Source organism: Phyllobates terribilis, unplaced genomic scaffold, assembly GCF_046119375.1.
Source record: "Phyllobates terribilis strain yellow unplaced genomic scaffold, ASM4611937v1 Scaffold_4__5_contigs__length_816908805, whole genome shotgun sequence".
In the NCBI taxonomy this organism is placed as follows: domain Eukaryota; kingdom Metazoa; phylum Chordata; class Amphibia; order Anura; family Dendrobatidae; genus Phyllobates; species Phyllobates terribilis.
Genome location: NW_027362764.1, coordinates 514,234,436 through 514,249,070, shown reverse-complemented (window position 1 = coordinate 514,249,070; position 14,635 = coordinate 514,234,436).

Below are 14,635 nucleotides of genomic sequence, written 5' to 3'. Positions count from 1 at the left end.
CCACAGGAAGTCGACGTTGGCAATCTGTCACAAGAGGTGGACGATGACGAGACACAATTGCCAGGAAGTGAGGAGGAGGATCGTGGTGCGCAAGTGGAAGAGGAGGAGGTGGTGGATGATCTAGTAACTGACCCAACGTGGAAGCAGGACATGCAGAGTGAGGCCAGCAGCACACAGGGGGAGGGAGGCAGAGTACCCCAACAGGCAGGAAGAAGCAGTGTGGTGGCCGCAAACAGAAGGCAGGCAACCGTTCCCCGTAACACCAACACGAGGGACATTGCCAGTACAAGCGGTAGGTCTTCCAGAGTCTGGAATTTTTTTAAAGACTCTGCTGATAACCCCAAAAAGGCCATATGTTCCACCTGCCATGCCAGCATCAGCAGGGGTGACAAAACTACCAGCCTGACCACCACCAGCATGATCAGGCACATGGCAACAAAGCACCCGACTTTGTGGGGCGAAACACAGGGTCCACGACCAGTGTCAGCGGGTGTCACCACTGCTTCTTCCACTGTTGTGCGTGCAATAGAACCCCCTGTTGTGTGTGCAAGGCAATCCCCTGTCCATACTGCATGTAAAGATGCCCCCTCCTCTCAGTCTTCACTTGTTATGGCAGTTTCTCAAGAAATAGCATCAACGTCCACGTCCACGTCCCACCGCAGCGTTCAATTGTCCATATCCCAGACCTTTGAACGAAAGCGGAAATTCGCAGCTAACGCCCCACAGGCCACAGTCCTAAATTCGCACATTTCACGACTGCTTGCATTGGAAATGCTGCCTTTTAGGCTGGTGGAGACGGAATCCTTCCGCAATCTTATGGCGGTGGCCGTCCCTTGGTCCCCAGCCGACACTATTTTGCCCGGTGTGCCATCCCCGCACTACACAAGCACGTGTCCCAAAGCATCTGCCGTGCCCTCAACAACGCAGTTACTGGGAGAGTCCACCTGACAACGGACACGTGGACAAGTGCTTGTGGCCAGGGACGGTACATCTCTCTGACGGCACACTGGGTAAACATAGTGGAAGCCGGGACCCAGTCGGACCTTGGGACGGAACACATCCTCCCCACACCGAGAATTGCGGGCCCTATGTCAGTCAGAGTTGCCCCCACAGTGTACAGCTCCTGCGCATCCTCCTCCTCCTCCTCCTCCTCCTCATGTTCAGCCTCTATCTCAGATATCACCACATCAGTTACAAGCTGGAAGCATTGCAGTACTGCCTGCTCAAAGCGGCAACAGGCTGTGCTGAAACTCATAAGCTTAGGTGACAAACCTCACACTGCTTGTGAGTTGTGGACAGCTGTGAAAGAGCAGGCAGATCTGTGGCTGAGACCGCTGAACCTACATCCTGGCATGGTCGTGTGTGACAATGGCCGTAACCTGGTGGCGGCTCTGAGGCGAGGTGAGATCACACACGTACCATGCCTGGCTCATGTGCTTAACCTCGTGGTTCAGCGGTTTCTTAAATCGTACCCCGAGTTGCCAGATCTGCTCGTGAAAGTACGCCGCCTGTCAGCTCATTTTCGCAAGTCGGCTACAGCTTCCGCCGCCCTTGCTGTGTTGCAGCAGCGTTTGCAGCTTCCGGCACACCGACTGGTGTGTGATGTCCCCACACGTTGGAACTCTACCCTCCACATGTTGCAAAGGATTTGTGAGCAGAAGAGAGCAGTTGTGGAGTACCAGCTGCAACAAGGCCGTCGATATTCAGGTCAGACTCCACACATAAGACCTCAGAAGTGGACCTGGATGTCTGACATATGTACCATCCTGACAAACTTTGAGGAGGGCACCAAGATGGTGAGTGGCGATGACGCCATCATTAGTGTCAGCATCCCACTTGTCTGTCTTTTGCAACGCTCTCTGCAGAGAATTAAAGAGGAGGCATTGCAGCCAGAGTATGATGAGATGGATCAAGAAGCCGTAGCGGGCGATTACACACAACCCAGCCTCATCTCATCCCAACGTGCATTGGGGGACAATGAGGGAGAGGAGGAGGAGGAGGAGGAAGAACAGGAGCTGCTATCATGCGTTGTAGACAGTAGTACCTGTACAAGTGTCATACCGTCGGTTCAGCGTGGGTGGCCTGAGGACAGGGGGGAGGAGGAAGAGGAGGAGGAGAGCATGGTCAGTCGTCATCTTGGTGAGGACACGGAAATCTTGCCCGTTACCAGTCTGGCACGCATGGCTGACTTTATGTTACGCTGCCTTAACCGTGACCCTCGCGTTGTCAAAATGTTGGGTAACAGTCATTACTGGTTGGTGACACTTGTAGACCCCCGCTACAAGGAGAACTTTCACTCTCTTATTCCTGAGGTGGAGAGGTCTACAAAAATGGGGCAATACCAGAAGGCCCTTGCTGCAGAACTCTTAAAAAAAATTCCCATCTGAACACGCTAGCGGCAGAGGTCACAGTTCGTTGCCCAACCAAGACGTACAGGCGAGAGAGATGCAACTCCAATCCAGCAGAGGCAGGGGAACACTGTCAACGTTCTGGGACAGTTTTCTAACACCCGCCCAGCTTACAGGCCCTGAGGCGCGGGGTACTCTCACAAGGAGTGGAAAGTTTCAAAAGATGGTGAGGGAGTACCTTGCCGATCGTACCAGCGTCCTCCGTGATTCCTCTGTGCCTTTTAATTATTGGGTATCCAAGCTGGACACTTGGAATGAACTCGCTCTGTACGCCTTGGAGGTCCTGGCCTGCCCTGCCGCTAGCGTGTTATCGGAGAGTGTTTTTAGTGCCGCTGTGGGAATTATAACTGATAAGCGCACTCACCTGTCAACTGACAATGCTGACAAGCTGACCCTTATCAAAATGAAAAAGGGCTGGATTGGGCCAGACTTCTCATCACCACCAAATGACAGCAGAGTAACATAAAGTCAAATCCACTGTGTTATTTCGGGAGGTGTATTCACATGCACCGCTTCACACCCACACATGGGTATACGCTTCCTCGTTTCGGCTGTTTAATCTTCTTCTCCTTATCCTCAGCCTCCACCACCACTATACCACCAGGGTGCCAGCATTGCAAGTTCCTCCGTCCTAATTTTTGGCAGCTTTTGCTTGCAAGGCATAAGCAAATACTATGGGACACCCACTCCCCAATAATGGGACTTATGTTTGTAATATGCTGTACTGCATGTGACGCGCCCCCTGGGCCATGTGTACACGTGTGTGGGATACCCGGTGCCGGGTCTCTGGGGTCTGTAGTCTCCGTGGCGGTGACCCGGTCCCGTGGCTCAGGCTGGTCAAACCAGTGGCAATCTTCTTAAGTTTTGAGGTTAATTGTCCGACTGCGCCACCCGTGGATTACGGTCAGGGAGTACCACCGCTGCGAGGCAGACCGCTGAGGCTGGTGTTGTGTGCGCAGCATAAAATGGGATAACTCCCCTCGGGAGGAGTATAGCCTCAGGGCAGTAAGTGTGGATGATGGGGGTGATGGTGCACGAGCGCAGCAGGAATGACTCAGAGTCTTTGCAGTGCAGTTCAGGGTCTTTACTGATGATTATAAGGTAGACCCTCCCGGGAGTACTGGCTAGCATAAGAGGCCTGGTCAGTCTGTGAGCAAGCAGGAGTTCCCCTGGCCAGGTGGAGTTGTAGGCCTCCCCGTCTGTCTGCACTCTTCCTGGCTACCTTGCTGTAAGCGGGTAGAAGTAGCCCACGTCCCTGAGTGTACCGTGTAGTGCTCACCCGTATGGCTGGTGACTTGGGGCCTTCTGTTAGCCTCCGCTCCATGACGGCGGTGCTGGTCCCTTGTTTGTGACTGAGCCTCCGGGCTTCTATGGCCAGAGGACCTGAAATCCCCTGCCGGCTGGTTTCTGCTGCTGGATATATAAGTCCTCACAGCTTCGGACTCCTGTGTCCGGTTCCTATTGTCTTCTGCCAGGGCGAGCTCTGCTCAGCTTCCAGCCCCTCGTCTTTAGCGCCTAGCTCCTACAGAGCTCCTTGCTGTTACTTTCCCTTGCTCTCACTCTGACTCTGACTGTTCTCTGTTCTCTGACTCACTCAACCCCACCCCAGGTCCAGTTTATAAGGGCAGAATTCTCCCCTCCCAGGACTGGGGCAGGAGGATGTTGCATGTTTAAGGGATCCTGACTAGAGATGAGCGTTGTTCTACTCGAACTGTTCGCCAATCTCAAATTCGAGCTGTTTTGGGCGGTGTTCGAGCCGTTCGGCGAACACGAACAATTTGAGAAAAATTCGGCTGTTCGAGGTTATGTCCGATAACTGTTCGTGCACCAAAATCATAACTGGATTTTTTCTCAGTAATGATGAAAATTAATGTTAATACGCAGTTTGAGTGTACAGCGGGGTGGGGGGAGGGGCAGGGGATGGATCTCTGCAGGAACAATGAAGATCTCCATTTTTTTTTCTCTTTCCCGCATTTGCAGTGGGGAGGTGCAATCTGTCAGCCTATCAGCAGCGCACACACGGAGCGAAGTGCTTTTTTTCACAAAAGCAAGGGCATGTGTCATTGGCAGTGTATGTCACATGTCCTTGCCCTATAAAACCAAGCCATTTTCCCCGTCGCCACCATTTTCTCACTGCTGCAGCTGCGTGTTAGACGGCACCGCTGTTGCTGTGTGCGCTATACCTTGTTAATTTCAAGCCAATTTTCGCACAAATCTACAGATAGCTTGGGAGTAGGGAATAGTTGTGATTGCAGTCCTTTTAAGGACTAGGTTAAAGCATTTCCTACGACTTTTATCAGGCAGGTCTGTGCTCTTAAATAGATAGATTGTGGGAGTAAAGACTAATTGTAATTGGAGTCCTTTTCAGGACTAGGTTACATCAGTTCCTATCAGTTTTTGCCAGGCAGGTCTGTGCCAGTGCTGTGCAAGTTTTTTTCACAGCATTTGGCTGAATCTAGCAAAGCTAATCCTTTTTGGCCTATTGCAGAGTGTGTTAGTCAGTGGAGTAGCCTATCTGTGTTGCAAGATATACCTCCTGTGTATAGAATACCAATTTTTTTACTGCACCTAGTGAAGTAAAATCTTTTGGGCATAGCATCATTCTATTAGTCCATCTATACTGACCTCCATCAGGTTGCAAATTGAATATAATTTTTTTCTGCATCTAGCTCTGAAAAAATATTGGGCTTCTAGCTGTGTGTGGGACTTGTTCTATTAATCCATCTATACAGACCTCCATCAGGTTGCAAACTGAATATATTTTTTTCTGCATCTACCTCTGAAAAAATATTGGGCTTCTAGCTGTGTGTGGGACTTGTTCTATTAATCCATCTATACAGACCTCCATCAGGTTGCAAACTGAATATATTTTTTTCTGCATCTACCTCTGAAAAAATATTGGGCTTCTAGCTGTGTGTGGGACTTGTTGTATTAGTCCATCTATACTGACCTCCATCAGGTTGCAAACTGAATATATTTTTTTCTGCATCTACCTCTGAAAAAATATTGGGCTTCTAGCTGTGTGTGGGACTTGTTGTATTAGTCCATCTTTACTGACCTCCATCAGGTTGCAAACTGAATATATTTTTTTCTGCATCTACCTCTGAAAAAATATTGGGCTTCTAGCTGTGTGTGGGACTTGTTCTATTAATCCATCTATACAGACCTCCATCAGGTTGCAAACTGAATATATTTTTTTCTGCATCTACCTCTGAAAAAATATTGGGCTTCTAGCTGTGTGTGGGACTTGTTCTATTAATCCATCTATACAGACCTCCATCAGGTTGCAAACTGAATATATTTTTTTCTGCATCTACCTCTGAAAAAATATTGGGCTTCTAGCTTTGTGTGGGACTTGTTCTATTAATCCATCTATACAGACCTCCATCAGGTTGCAAACTGAATATATTTTTTTCTGCATCTACCTCTGAAAAAATATTGGGCTTCTAGCTGTGTGTGGGACTTGTTGTATTAGTCCATCTATACTGACCTCCATCAGGTTGCAAACTGAATATATTTTTTTCTGCATCTACCTCTGAAAAAATATTGGGCTTCTAGCTGTGTGTGGGACTTGTTGTATTAGTCCATCTTTACTGACCTCCATCAGGTTGCAAACTGAATATATTTTTTTCTGCATCTACCTCTGAAAAAATATTGGGCTTCTAGCTGTGTGTGGGACTTGTTCTATTAATCCATCTATAAAGACCTCCATCAGGTTGCAAACTGAATATATTTTTTTCTGCATCTAGCTCTGAAAAAATATTGGGCTTCTAGCTGTGTGTGGGACTTGTTCTATTAATCCATCTATACAGACCTCCATCAGGTTGCAAACTGAATATATTTTTTTCTGCATTTACCTCTGAAAAAATATTGGGCTTCTAGCTGTGTGTGGGACTTGTTCTATTAATCCATCTATACAGACCTCCATCAGGTTGCAAACTGAATATATTTTTTTCTGCATCTACCTCTGAAAAAATATTGGGCTTCTAGCTGTGTGTGGGACTTGTTCTATTAATCCATCTATACAGACCTCCATCTGGTTGCAAACTGAATATATTTTTTTCTGCATCTACCTCTGAAAAAATATTGGGCTTCTAGCTGTGTGTGGGACTTGTTGTATTAGTCCATCTATACTGACCTCCATCAGGTTGCAAACTGAATATATTTTTTTCTGCATCTACCTCTGAAAAAATATTGGGCTTCTAGCTGTGTGTGGGACTTGTTCTATTAATCCATCTATACAGACCTCCATCAGGTTGCAAACTGAATATATTTTTTTCTGCATCTAGCTCTGAAAAAATATTGGGCTTCTAGCTGTGTGTGGGACTTGTTCTATTAATCCATCTATACAGACCTCCATCAGGTTGCAAAGTGAATATATTTTTTTCTGCATCTACCTCTGAAAAAATATTGGGCTTCTAGCTGTGTGTGGGACTTGTTGTATTAGTCCATCTATACTGACCTCCATCAGGTTGCAAACTGAATATATTTTTTTCTGCATCTACCTCTGAAAAAATATTGGGCTTCTAGCTGTGTGTGGGACTTGTTCTATTAATCCATCTATACAGACCTCCATCAGGTTGCAAATTGAATATAATTTTTTTCTGCATCTAACCAAGCCAATAGTTTTGGCCTAATACCACAGTTTGGCCACTCAGCTCTGCTCGTTTCCCATCCATTGTTTTTTTGTGCAAACAACTCCAGAGTTGTGAATTAGTTAACCACCAAAATGAGTGGAAAAAGGCCTGCTGCTGGTGGAAAGGGGAATAGGCGTGTTGGGAAGGGGAAAAAAGGTTGTGTCCGTGGGGTAGGTGTTAAAGCAACAGTAACATCTGCAGAAGAAAGACCATCTTCCAGCCAAACTAAAATGTCTACTTCTTTTAGCGGACAATGTGATAAGATCCCTTTCTTACGGCCACGCCAATCGCTACAAATTCCAGATGAGGCACAAAAACAGCAGGTGCTTCAACGGATATCAAGTGCTCCTTTAAGTGGGCTCTCCTCCACATCAACTTCAACATCACAAATACTCCAGTCCTCAAAGGTGTCACCCCAATCGCACTTGCTTCCTCACAGCTCCCAAATCTCCAGCTGCCCGTCTGAGTATGAGGTAGAACAGATGGTTGAGTCTGCAGAGCTGTTTACTCATACTATAGCCTGGGAATCAGAGGTCGACTCCAGCGCTTCTGTGAATCCAGACGAGGAAATGATCTGCACTGATGCCCAGAATCTTTATGAGTCGGATCCAGGACCAGACGCAGAAGGTTCTGACCATAATGTAGACCCTCATTCCCAAACTGTAACTCCTGTTGGTGGAGACAATGAGGAAGACGATGATAAGACTCAAATACCTGATTGGAGCGACAACTTTAGTTTTTTGTCAGGGCAGGAACAGGTTGGCTCTGAGGACGACGGGTGTGATAACGCACAGGGTGATGATGATGAGGTTGGAGATCCCACTTACTGTCAACCCACAGTCAGCCAAAAGATGAGGTCAGCAGAGGAGGTGGAGGAAGATGCTAGTGACGACGAGGTCAGGTTGCGCCTTCCTGGACAGAGACGTAGTACTGGAAGCACGTCAACAACTGCATCCTCAAACACAACTCTGCCTCTCACCACAAGTCGTGGTGGCTCTTCAGGTCGCATGGGTGCTAAGCCTTGCATAGCCTGGGCATTTTTTCAGATCGATAAAGATGACCCAACTCGTGTTATCTGTAACATTTGTCAGCAAAAGCTAAGTAGAGGCCAAAAAATACATAGTTTGAGTACTTCATGCATGAACCGGCACATGGACATGAAGCATAAGTTGCAGTGGGAAGCTCAGTGTGCTACAATGCGGCCTAGCCGGCCGGGCCAACCAGCGTCTGCCATATCTTGTGCATCCGCGGCCTCTTCATCCTCTGTGACTGGGGGGACAGCAGTCACACCTGTTTTGGGGCGCAGACCTGCCACCTCTTTACCCGCAACAGCCAGCGTGATTGGCAGGTCATCATTTTCTTTGGAGGTGGTAACACCAGCTGGTGTTGAGCGCTGTCCGACATCGATAGCACCACCTTTAGATCAAGGCAACCTAACATGTCCGCCTGCATCTTCCTCACAGACCGGCAGTTTGCCGGGGACACCCTTATCAACCCCGTCTAAGCACAATAGCCAGCCCTCGGTCCCTCAGATGTGGACAAGTAAAAGACCATTTCCTCCTAGCCATGAGAAAGCTAAGAGGTTGAATTTCACCATCTGCAAGCTCTTGGCTACAGAAATGCTGCCTTTCCGCCTGGTGGACACAGAGGATTTTCGAGACCTTATGTCCGTCGCAGTGCCCCAGTACCAGCTGCCCAGTCGGCACTACTTCTCAAAGAAAGGTGTGCCTGCGCTCCACCAGCATGTCGCACACAACATCACCGCTTCTTTGAGAAACTCTGTGTGTGACAGGGTGCATTTCAACACAGACACTTGGACGAGTAGGCATGGACAGGGGCGTTACATGTCGCTGACTGGGCACTGGGTAACTATGGTGACAGCAGGACAAGGGGCTGCTGTCCAAGTCTTGCCGTCCCCACGAGTTGTGCGCCAATCCTCTTTATCTCAAAGTTCCTCCACTGCTTCTGCCTCCTCAACCTCCTCTCGGTCTTCCACCTGCACCCAAAGCCTGTCTGGTCATGCCACAAGCTTTCTAACTGCGCAGAAGGGATCCTGCACACCTCCTTACTATGCTGGCAGTAGGGCTCAATGTCATCAGGCGGTTTTTACATTGAAATGTCTGGGAAATGTGAGTCACACAGCTGAGGAGTTGTGGTCAGCTCTGGAGAACCAATTTCATGAATGGTTGTCTCCACTGGACCTGAAACCAGGAAAGGCCGTGTGCGACAATGCTGCAAACCTGGGTGCGGCCCTTCGCCTGGGCAATGTCACACACGTGCCTTGTATGGCTCACGTGTTGAACCTGGTTGTCCAGCAATTTTTAGCCCACTATCCCAGACTAGATGGCCTTCTGCAGAGGGCATGGTCGCTGTGTGCTCACTTCCACCGTTCGCATCCCGCAGCTCAGCGACTTACATCTCTACAGAAGTCGTTGGGCCTGCCACTTCACCGGCTAAAATGCGATGTGCCTATGACGCGCCCCCTGGGCCTGTGCTGCTGCAGCTGTGCAGGGGGAATACCCGGAGCCGGATCGCTGGGGGTTGTAGTTCTCCGTGGCAGTGACCCGGTCCGTGCCCATGGTGGTCAAACCAGTGGCAGTCTATTTGTATTGTAATAAGTGTCCGACTACGCCACCCGTGGATTGCGGTCAGTGGGGACCGCCGCTGCACTGCAGACCGCTGAGGCTGATGTTGTTTGTGCAGCTGAGTATGGGATGACTCCCCATGGGAGGAGTATTGCCCCAGGGCAGCTAGTGTGGATAATGATGGGAGTGATGGTGCGAGTGTCCCAGTACTGATGGTGCTGGTGCGGCGATGAAACACAGAGACTTGTGGTGCAGTTTCCAAAGCTTTACTCACTGTTGTTGTTCAGATCACTTCGGCCAGCAGTGACCGCCCGAGCCGTGCTGCGTTCACCAGGTGAGGGACTCGGTCAACTCCCAGGCAATTCCAGAGCGTGGTTCAGAGCTCCCCTCTCTTCCTTTCTACTGGCCGTCCCCACCAGTGACCCACCTTTGTCCAGCTTCCTCGGGCCTTCTGTTGGCGAAACCTCTCCCGGTTTCCCTGACCCTATGCGGTATGCCTTTCTGGTGGATGTAATGAGGGGTCGCACCAAGATGTGGTCACAACCTCCGGTTTTGGCTGAGGATTAGTCGCCTCCACCAATTTGGGTTCCGGTACCCTATTCTGCCAACCCTTCACCCAGTATCTCCTCTGGGAATATGGGGTTCCTTCTGCCTTCGTGTCTCTGGGCCTTTCTCTGTGTTCTTTGCTTCCTTTCTCCTCTGTTCCAGTTCCTTTCTTACTTTCCTTCCTGTTCCTCCTCCTCTCTCTTTCTGCTGTCTCAGGCCTCCACTACAGGCTTGCCTCTGGAGCTGGGCCCAGACTGAGCCACAGCTCCCTGTCAGCCCTCTCTGGCTGAGCTCCTCTCCTCTTCTCCTCCTGCCTGAACTGAACCGGACTGAACCCTGATCTAAGATGGTGCCCACCTTATATACCTCCCTCTATGTGTGAGCCCAGGTGACTAGCAACCAATGGGCTCCTACCTATGCCCAGAAACCCACCCCTATCTGCTCCTACACCACTGGGTTTTCCTCCCCCTCCCCACTCCAGCCAGGAACAGAAGCTGTCGTGCCTGCACTCTGTCTAGTGGGAGCACCGTTGGTCTGTTCCTCGGAAATGGGGTGTGTGTGGTGCATGCAGCCTACTGAGCCCCGGTCCACACTCCATCCTTACCCGGGAGTGGAATATCACACCTCTGGTTCGAGGTGCAATACCCCTGTAGCAGCCGAGTCCTCGGGGTGCTACATTCCCCCCTGGTAAATCACAGCACGTCCTCGGGCTGGAAAAGAGCAAAGGCAATTTAAAACATACACATTTTTAAAGTGCACTCATATATAAGACATTAACTTTTCACTCATCCCTTTATGGGAGGTACTCTTCTTTTTTTTTTTTTTTAACGTTACTGGTATAAAACACTTTTATGAAACATTCTACTAATGCCACCGGAACTCTTTTGTAAAACACTATATAAAACTTTTGGCATTACTATTTTAGCAGCATATTAAACTTTCCATTATAAGACATTTTCACATAAACATGTTTGAGCTCTGGCCGCTGTGCAACTTGCGACCAGGAAAAGGTGCAACAGTCCATTTTAATCCACCTTGAGGTAGACGTTGCGGTTCTTGTATAAAACCAGTAGGGGGCGCTTTAAGAAGCGCAACTATGTACAAGGGTATGGCCGCTCTCAGTCCTCGGCCAGTGGGAATAGGGGAATGGCTGCTCACAGTCCTCAGCCTGGTTAGGGATTAGGGGCACACAGGTAACAGTTCACACAATCACCAATTTCACAACAGTTCTTGTACCCCGAAGGGTAACTATATACAGTTCCACTTTACCATTCTCTAATAATGGTGTCCTCCTGATGATTCTTCCTTGTACTCTTCAGACCCATCCGGATCCTCAGGGTAGTCCATGTCTGGGCGGTACCGCAGCTCCTCCTCAGTTAGACGGTGGACATGGAGAGCATACAGTCCCTTTGCGCCCTTGTGCCGGGTGTAGGTGACCACGTCGCCGGGGTACAGGTCACGTCCGTGATGTCCCTCTGGCAGGTGGCTTTCGACGTCCCTTCTCGTGACAAAGACGTCGGTGTCAGCCTCCGGGTCTCTGATGAAGCCCCAGCCATGCTCCAGCTGGAACTTGACTACGGTCCCGGTGGCTCTGGGTCCACGGATGGCGTAGGTGTCTTGTCGGGCCCTGCGCTTCTGCTCCGCGGTCCTGGCCTGGAGTCGCTGCTCCCTGATGCGCCTCTGCCGCCGCTCTCTCTCATACGTAGCTAGCTGCTGACGGCAGCACTCCAGGCGCTGGGCTTCTTCTGCCCGGGTCTCCTGGGTGAAGCCCATGAGGTTCTCACCGGTGAGGTCCCATGCAAACTGGGCATCCTCCGGCAGGGGTGGAGCGATGTTGGCGGGCTCCGGGGCCGGGATCAGAGGCTCACTCAAGGGTCGCTCTTTCCGGAGACGGGGGTTGGCGAACTCCGGCGGCCATTCAAAGGGTAGCCCGTCCGGGCTGGTATGTTGGGCATACAGGTCCGCGCCCAAGGGTGGCACTATGGGCTTCGGACCGGTGGCAGCGCCCGGGGGCACTCGGCCTTGCGACCAGGCTGGCGGTCGCTTGTCGGTCGTGCCCGGGGGTGGCACCGCCAAGGTAGGGGGCGCTGGTGAGGCAGTGGCGCCCGGGTGTGCTGGGCCTTTCGTCCTGGCCTGTGACGATTCACGCTGTACGGCGCCAGGGTTCAGAGGGCACAGCGCGGGGCGGGGCGTGACGGCGATGCTTGCTGCCTGAGGCCTAGCTGGTAGCGGTGGAGGCGTGGTGTCAGGTACGGTCCCCGGGGCTTCGGGTCCCGCAACGGAGAGTGAGGGCAGGCTGGTGTTCCCCGGGCTTGGGGTGGTGGCGTCCCCATTACTTGCCTCAGTCTCCGTGGCCTCCTCCACGGCGTCATCTGCAGCTGCCGGTCCCTCTTCTCCGCGCCCAGCAGTCAGCGCGTTGCCCGGTCCCGGCGGAGTCCTCTGCTGGTCACCTCCGTGCTGCTGGGCCATCTCCTCTCTCCACCCGGCAAACACATCCCGCTGCGCCCGGACCATTCTCCTGTTCAGATCTTCCAGCGCTGCGTGCGCACGGTCCGGGTCTCTAGGCAGCTGGGCCAGCAGTTCCGTCAGGCTGCAGGGTGGTTCAGCTTGCAGCAGGCTGCGGGCCAGGGTGCTGGTGGGGTTCGCTGCTCCCTCCATCTCCGGGTGCAGCAGGTCCAAACTGATCCAGAGCGCGCCCTGCCCCACAGTTTTCTTTCCTATCCGCCCCCTTGGGGTTTGGTCTTGGGGGCATCTGCTGACAGTCACCTTCAGGGGCAGCCCCCCCACGTTGATGGACATCTCCATTGCTGCATTCACGGCTGGTGGGGGCGGGCTCCTTCTTTGGCGCCACTCTGGGACCTGGCCCACGATGGGAGGTGGCTTCTTGTTGTCCTTTGGTGCGCACATAATGGCGTCCGCTCTGCCAGGGCGGGAAAAACGGATGAAGATGGCTGGAAACAGTCCAAGATGGCGTCCGATGGCGGGAATCGGCTCCGGATGGTGGGAAACGACTCCGGACGGCGGGAAACTTCTGGAAATGGCGGGAGACTTCTTTTTAAGGTACATGTGCAGTTTTCTTCAGGCACGCAATACCCGCTTGTGGCGGGTTGGTAATGATCCTGCCGACTACGCCAAAGTTGACGCGCCCCCTGGGCCTGTGCTGCTGCTGCTGTGCAGGGGGAATACCCGGAGCCGGATCGCTGGGGGTTGTAGTTCTCCGTGGCGGTGACCCGGTCCGTGCCCAGGGTGGTCAAACCAGTGGCAGTCTATTTGTATTGTAATAAGTGTCCGACTACGCCACCCGTGGATTGCGGTCAGTGGGGACCGCCGCTGCACTACATACCGCTGAGGCTGATGTTGTTTGTGCAGCTGAGTATGGGATGACTCCCCACGGGAGGAGTATTGCCCCAGGGCAGCTAGTGTGGATAATGATGGGAGTGATGGTGCGAGTGTCCCAGTACTGATGGTGCTGGTGCGGCAATGAAACACAGAGACTTGTGGTGCAGTTTCCAAAGCTTTACTCACTGTTGTTGTTCAGATCACTTCGGCCAGCAGTGACCGCCCGAGCCGTGCTGCGTCCACCAGGTGAGGGACTCGGTCAACTCCCAGGCAATTCCAGAGCGTGGTTCAGAGCTCCCCTCTCTTCCTTTCTACTGGCCGTCCCCACCAGTGACCCACCTTTGTCCAGCTTCCTCGGGCCTTCTGTTGGCGAAACCTCTCCTGGTTTCCCTGACCCTATGCGGTATGCCTTTCTGGTGGATGTAGTGAGGGGTCGCACCAAGATGTGGTCACAACCTCCGGTTTTGGCTGAGGATTACTCGCCTCCACCAATTTGGGTTCCGGTACCCTATTCTGCCAACCCTTCACCCAGTATCTCCTCTGGGAATATGGGGTTCCGTATGCCTTCGTGTCTCTGGGCCTTTCTCTGTGTTCTTTGCTTCCTTTCTCCTCTGTTCCAGTTCCTTTCTTACTTTCCTTCCTGTTCCTCCTCCTCTCTCTTTCTGCTGTCTCAGGCCTCCACTCCAGGCTTGCCTCTGGAGCTGGGCCCAGACTGAGCCACAGCTCCCTGTCAGCCCTCTCTGGCTGAGCTCCTCTCCTCTTCTCCTCCTGCCTGAACTGAACCGGACTGAACCCTGATCTAAGATGGTGCCCACCTTATATACCTCCCTCTATGTGTGAGCCCAGGTGACTAGCAACCAATGGGCTCCTACCTATGCCCAGAGACCCACCCCTATCTGCTCCTACACCACTGGGTTTTCCTCCCCCTCCCCACTCCAGCCAGGAACAGAAGCTGTCGTGCCTGCACTCTGTCTAGTGGGAGCACCGTTGGTCTGTTCCTCGGAAATGGGGTGTGTGTGGTGCATGCAGCCTACTGAGCCCCGGTCCACACTCCATCCTTACCCGGGAGTGGAATATCACACCTCTGGTTCAAGGTGCAATACCCCTGTAGCAGCCGAGT